Consider the following 5,841-nt stretch of genomic DNA (forward strand, 5'->3'; position numbering starts at 1 on the left):
TTAGCTTAAACCAGCAGAGTAGAGAGAGATGCTGTCCCTTTTCTAGGCTGGGTCCCTGGAGGAAAAAATTCTCTGATGTCCTGACATCTGTATCTTACACCTGTCCCCCAGGGGGACTGAGGCCATTCTCAAAGTGAATCAGGCTGGTTATTGGCTTTCCCTTGTCAATACTTTCTGGGGACCCAAAATGCCCATGTTACTGAGAACCTGTGAAGGGCTAGTGATCAGTGGAGTTCAGACCCTGGAGGTCTCCGACCCACCTAGGGTAATTTCTTCTCTTGGGCAGTGGCTTTCAACCTGTGGATAAGACTCCTGTGGGAGTTGAATGAACTTTTCATAAGGGTCATATATCAGATATCCTGTATATCAGATATTTATATTATGATTCCTAACAGTACCAACACTACAGTTATGAAGTAGCAACAAAATATTTTTCAATGGTTGGAGGTCACCACAACCTGAAGAACAATATTAAAGAGCCATAGCATTAGGAAGGTTGAAAAACACCTACTTAGGGGATGCATAATTAGAACAGGGACACCAGCATCTGACATAGTCCCCACATCCCATCCCCCACCCCAGAACCCATTATGCAGCTATCCATCTATTGTAACAACTACTACTGCAATAACCTGACAACTGCCCATCATACAAGTCTCTATGGGGTAGCAGTAATGACAATAGTTAACACCTACCTACCGTGTTCTTTGGGCCAGCCCTGCAGGTGGACTTACTCACACCTCAAGACAGAGGTCTCTTAGCAACCCATTTCCCATCTTTTCTGTGATCCCAGAAGCCACATACCCAGTAAGAGCATGTTACAAGGCAGACTTGTGACTGGTTGGTCACACAGATGACATTGGTGAGCTTCGGGCTGCCTTTGCAGGGTTCCTCTGCATTTTGTGTTCCTGGTGTTCTTCTTAGGTTCCTAGCCCAGTGCTCAGCACCTGCCTGGGACCTCAGAGTAGACAGATATCAAAGGCCAGCTTTGGCAGGACCTGTACCGTACAGGATATGTGGAGTTGGTAGCTAATCACACAGTACCTGTCCTTTTCTCTGAGAGAACAAAACAATTCTCTGGGGCTGGCGAAAAGGGGAAACATACATGCACATACACATCTACACATATCCATACACGCACACACACACACACACACACACACACACACATACCCATACATACACAAATAGACACACATACACACACATACACATGCACACGCATATACATACACAAACACACACATACACACACATATACACACATACACACACTCACATACATACACATATCCACACACATACATATATGCATACACACACACATACATCTTACTGTTGAAGCATGGTCAAAATCTTCTTTATTCTAATTCTATTTATTCTCTTATCCTTTTTATACCACCTAAGACAAAATTTTCTATGTAAGAAAAAAAACAGATCATGAGCTGGAGAGAATGGCTCCACAGTTAAGAACACTGGCAGCCCTTCCCAAGGTCCATGGCTCAATTCCTGCATCCTTGTGGTAGCTACAACTGTCTGTAACTCCAGTTTCAGAGGATCTGACACACTCACACTGACATACATGTAGGCAAAACAACAATGCATATAAAGTAAATAAATTAATTTTTAAAAAGAAAGAAAAAGAAGAAAAAAACACCTCATAGCCACGAGTTACATATTTTCCAAAACAACTGCAACAAAACCTTTAAAAAACAGATTAAAATCATGACACAAAGGGAAATTACCACACGACTGATTACGTATTTCTTCTTTTGAAACCCACACCTAACTGAACATTTCTCATGTATATTTCTCTCCATAAATCCATCCTAACCTCAAGGCAATACTTCTGTCATTGATTAACGAAGTTTAAGCAAGCTGTCTATTGTAGCTAGTTTTCCCCACGCCAGCTGATGACAGTTTGTATTTACCAAGAAACAAATCACTTATCTTGCATCTCATACTCATCTGTTCTCTAGTCTTATACTCATAATAGGATCATGTACATTTTGTTCATAACCCTGTCTTTTCACGGTGGACATCAAAACCTGTGACCACATCCCTAGGTCACAAGATCAAAGGACTCAGAGCCAACCTAGAATAAATGTTCTCTTTGATCATTAACTTGTCTCAAACCTACTCGCAAGTACCACCATGTGCTTGTAATGCATGAGAGCTCACTGTACTCTGTCTCTAGCCTGTTTGGCCCTCACTACTCTACAATGGGGAGCAGGGAGCACAGTCTACTCTTTGTTCTTCGTTTTGCCTTCCTAGCAAACCACCCAGACCATCTCCTGACTCTTCCTTATCAACTCCCCTAACTTCCTAAGAATATTTAAGTCAAATCAGGTATTCTGTAAAATCCTTAATTTATTAAAAACAGCATTATTTTATGAAAGTTCACCGTCATATTGATCTGCAGGAAAACTGTCCAATAGAGTGGGCTGTCTCCCATGAAGCAATCACACCAGACTATAGGCACTGAGGTTCTCCCTATGCCCATTCACACCATGGCTCATACAGGGGAAATATAGCAGTGACAAACAGAAGAAGAGACAGCAGCAGCAAGAAGCAATCCAGAGACAAACCCCCATCCCAGGCTTCGGGACTGTGCCTCTCCAAGGTACATCCACCACAGCTATGCAAAACGATGGACCATCTCCAAGAAGCACACCTGCCCACCGCAAGCCCTCTTGCACAACATCTGCCAGAGAGATCTGTGTAAGTGCAGATTCTCAGGCTGGCTCACATTCCAGTTCTTAAAGGCTGCAGTTTCCCTGCCAGCCTCATATATAGATAGCAACTCTAGCAAGAAGCCATCCTCTGGATCTTCCTTCTTGCTCACAGAGCAGTACAGCCAACCCTGTCTCTGCACCTCCATGGGGTCTCCAACAAACTGGAAACATCTTTGCTCCCCACTCAATCCAGAATCGCAAACACCTAGACTTACAGAGAGAGAGGCCCCATCTGCCCTCAAAGAACATTTTAATTGGTTTCGTTTGCTTATTTTTTTTTCTTTGTTTTAAGCTGTGGCTAGAGAGATGGCTCAGGGATCAAAAGCGGTTGCTGTTCTTTCAGAGGACCAGAATTCAGTTCTTAGCACCTACAATGAGTGGCTCACAACCACCTGTAACTCCAACTCAAGGGGATCTGATGCCCTCTTCTGGCAGCTGAGGGCACTGCACACATATGCACACGCCTAAAAATGACAAAGAACTTCATTAAGGAAATCTTCACCTTGTCCAAAGCAATCTATCAAGTCTAGAGTAGTAGACAAGGGAAATTAACAAAGAGGTAATAATGGAAACAGTGGATTTGAACCTTAACATTGTTAAACTAAGCAATAAAAGCCAGACATCAAAAGGTACGTGTTGCATTCTCCCATTTTGAGAAAATATCCAGAACAGGCAACCTAAAGAGACAGAATGTGAATCCATGGTTGCCAGGGACTAGGGGAAGTAATGCTTCAAGTTTCCTTTTGGGATAAAATGTCATGGAGATAGGTAGAGTGAAATTGTAAATATACTAAATTACACTGAAAATGTAAAATTATATTGTTTTAAATGTTAGTGGCTACTAGATTAAAAGTATTAATTGTGCATCTGTTTTTTTTAAAAAAAACAGGTCTTTTGTTTTTGTTTTTGTTTTTGTTTTTTAACATCTGCTGAGTACCCAACACTGTGCTAAGCCCCTGCACAGCTTGTGGGCCTCATGAGAAACTGTGTCAGTCAGGTACAACTGTTCCACTGAGCTCCCAGGTGAGGACACTGAGGTATGAAGTTATGTAACTCTGGCCAGGTTTCATCAGCAGCAGTTTTCATGGGGATTCAAACCCCACGCACCGTGCCTGGGGCCCACATTCTCCATCACAGTACTGTGTTCATTTGCTCGTATCTGAGAGGTTCTACTCCCTGGGCCTTGGTGGAGAGGAAAGGAAGTCAATGCATTTCAAGGGTAGGACAAGGGCTGCTCTTTTTGAAGTCTCTATTCGGGGCTTGGCAGCTGCAAAGATTACTTTGCTACTGAGAATGGATCACAGGCTTTCAGGAAGCCTGTGAGTGATGTCCTGGGTTCACATCCCAATGACCCACATGACCCTCCCACTTTCAATCTTTTTTCCTTTGGTCTTAATTCAACGCAGCTGTGAAAAAATAATTTTCAAAACTACCAAGGTGATTTGAATGACAAATGTCCACCGTAGACTCTGGTATTTGAACAGTGGGGGGCACTGTTGGTGGAACAGTTAGGAAGTCTTGCTAAAGGAAGTATCTCACAGGGTGAGGGACATGCTTTGAGATTTCATAGCTGCTGTGGCTTGAATAAAGATGGTTCCCGTAGACTCTTACGTTTAAAGGCTTGGTTTCCAGTTGGTAGAACTGTTTGGGAAGAACTAGGAGGTGTGGCCTTTTGGGAGGCAGCACAGAAAGGGGTTAACATCCCTTAAATGAAATGGCCACAGCATTTGCAAAAACATGTGCTTCTCTCTCTATTCTCTAGGATTTAAAATTCCTACACAACATAATACTACATAAATATTTGCTGCATTGGGCTTAGGTTTGGTTTGGTTTGGTTTGGCTGTCTTTTGGTTTTAGTCTTTGAAAGTAGAGCTTATTTACTATGTAGCCCAGGTTAGCCCGAATCCTTCTGCAGCTGCCTCCAAAGTGCTGGTATTTTGGGCAAACACCAGCAATCCTGTACTGGTTTAAATTTTTGTGTTATTATTTTTTAGTTATTTACTTTTATTTTAAGTATGTATTTTGCCTGCATTTATATGTGCATCATGTGTGTGCCGGATACTAGAGGAGGCCAAAGAGGGTATTGGATCCCTTGGGACTAGAATTATAGAGAGTCGTGAGCCCCTAAATGGGTGTTGGGAACTGAACCCAAGTCCTCTGCAGGAGAAGCACAAATTCTTAACTGCTGAGCCATCTCGCTGGTCCCTAAAATTTGAAAACAAAAATAAAAAAAACATTTCAGTGTGTGGTTTTTTGGATCCCAAAGTTGGGAATCCATAGACACAGAGGATCAACTGCAGCTGCCACCCTCTCACTATTTCTCATTCCAACCATCTAAAGTATGGCACTCAGAGATGTCAGGGACTCAAAAGATATTGGCTTGTTTTGTGAGAATGCTGGGAACTTTCCCAGAGAGGTGCTCTGTTGCTTGTGTGTGTGTGCGCGCGTGTGCGTGTGCGTGTGCGTGTGCGTGTGCGTGTGTGTGTGTGTGTGTGTGTGTGTGTGTGTGTGTTCAGAACGCTGGCTTCCCTGTGGCTGTGTGGACGCTGGCTTCCCTGTGGCTGCGTGGATACTGGCTTCCCTGTGGCTGCATGGATGCTGCCCACTACTTGGCACTGTAAGGCAATAGAAAGGAACAGAAAGAGGTGAACAAGTGTGGGCAAGTCTGGCCTTACATATCTACACAGCTCTATAAAGGATTCTGGGCAGGGCTTGGTTTATAACAAACAGTACCCACTCAGCTCTAACCTGCTGCTACTATGAAAAGACACAAATTCAGCACAACCTAGTCTACCATTTTTTAAAAGGATTTATTTATATATTTTATGTGTATGAGTACACTGTAGCTGTACAGATGGCTGTGAGCCATCATGTGGCTGCTGGGAATTGAACTCAGGACGGCCCCACTCCAGCCCCACTCACTCTGGCTCAGCTTGCTCTGGCATAACATACTGTAGCTGTCTTCAGACGCACCAGAAGAGGGTGTCAGATCTTATTACGGGTGGTTGTGAGCTACCATGTGGTTGCTGGGATCCGAACTTGTAGGATGCCGTCCCGCAGCTTCCTACTAGCGTGGGTTTCCACGAACCGGGAATGTGGGAGACCT

The sequence above is a fragment of the Mastomys coucha genome, unplaced genomic scaffold, assembly GCF_008632895.1.
Source record: "Mastomys coucha isolate ucsf_1 unplaced genomic scaffold, UCSF_Mcou_1 pScaffold21, whole genome shotgun sequence".
In the NCBI taxonomy this organism is placed as follows: Eukaryota; Metazoa; Chordata; class Mammalia; order Rodentia; family Muridae; genus Mastomys; species Mastomys coucha.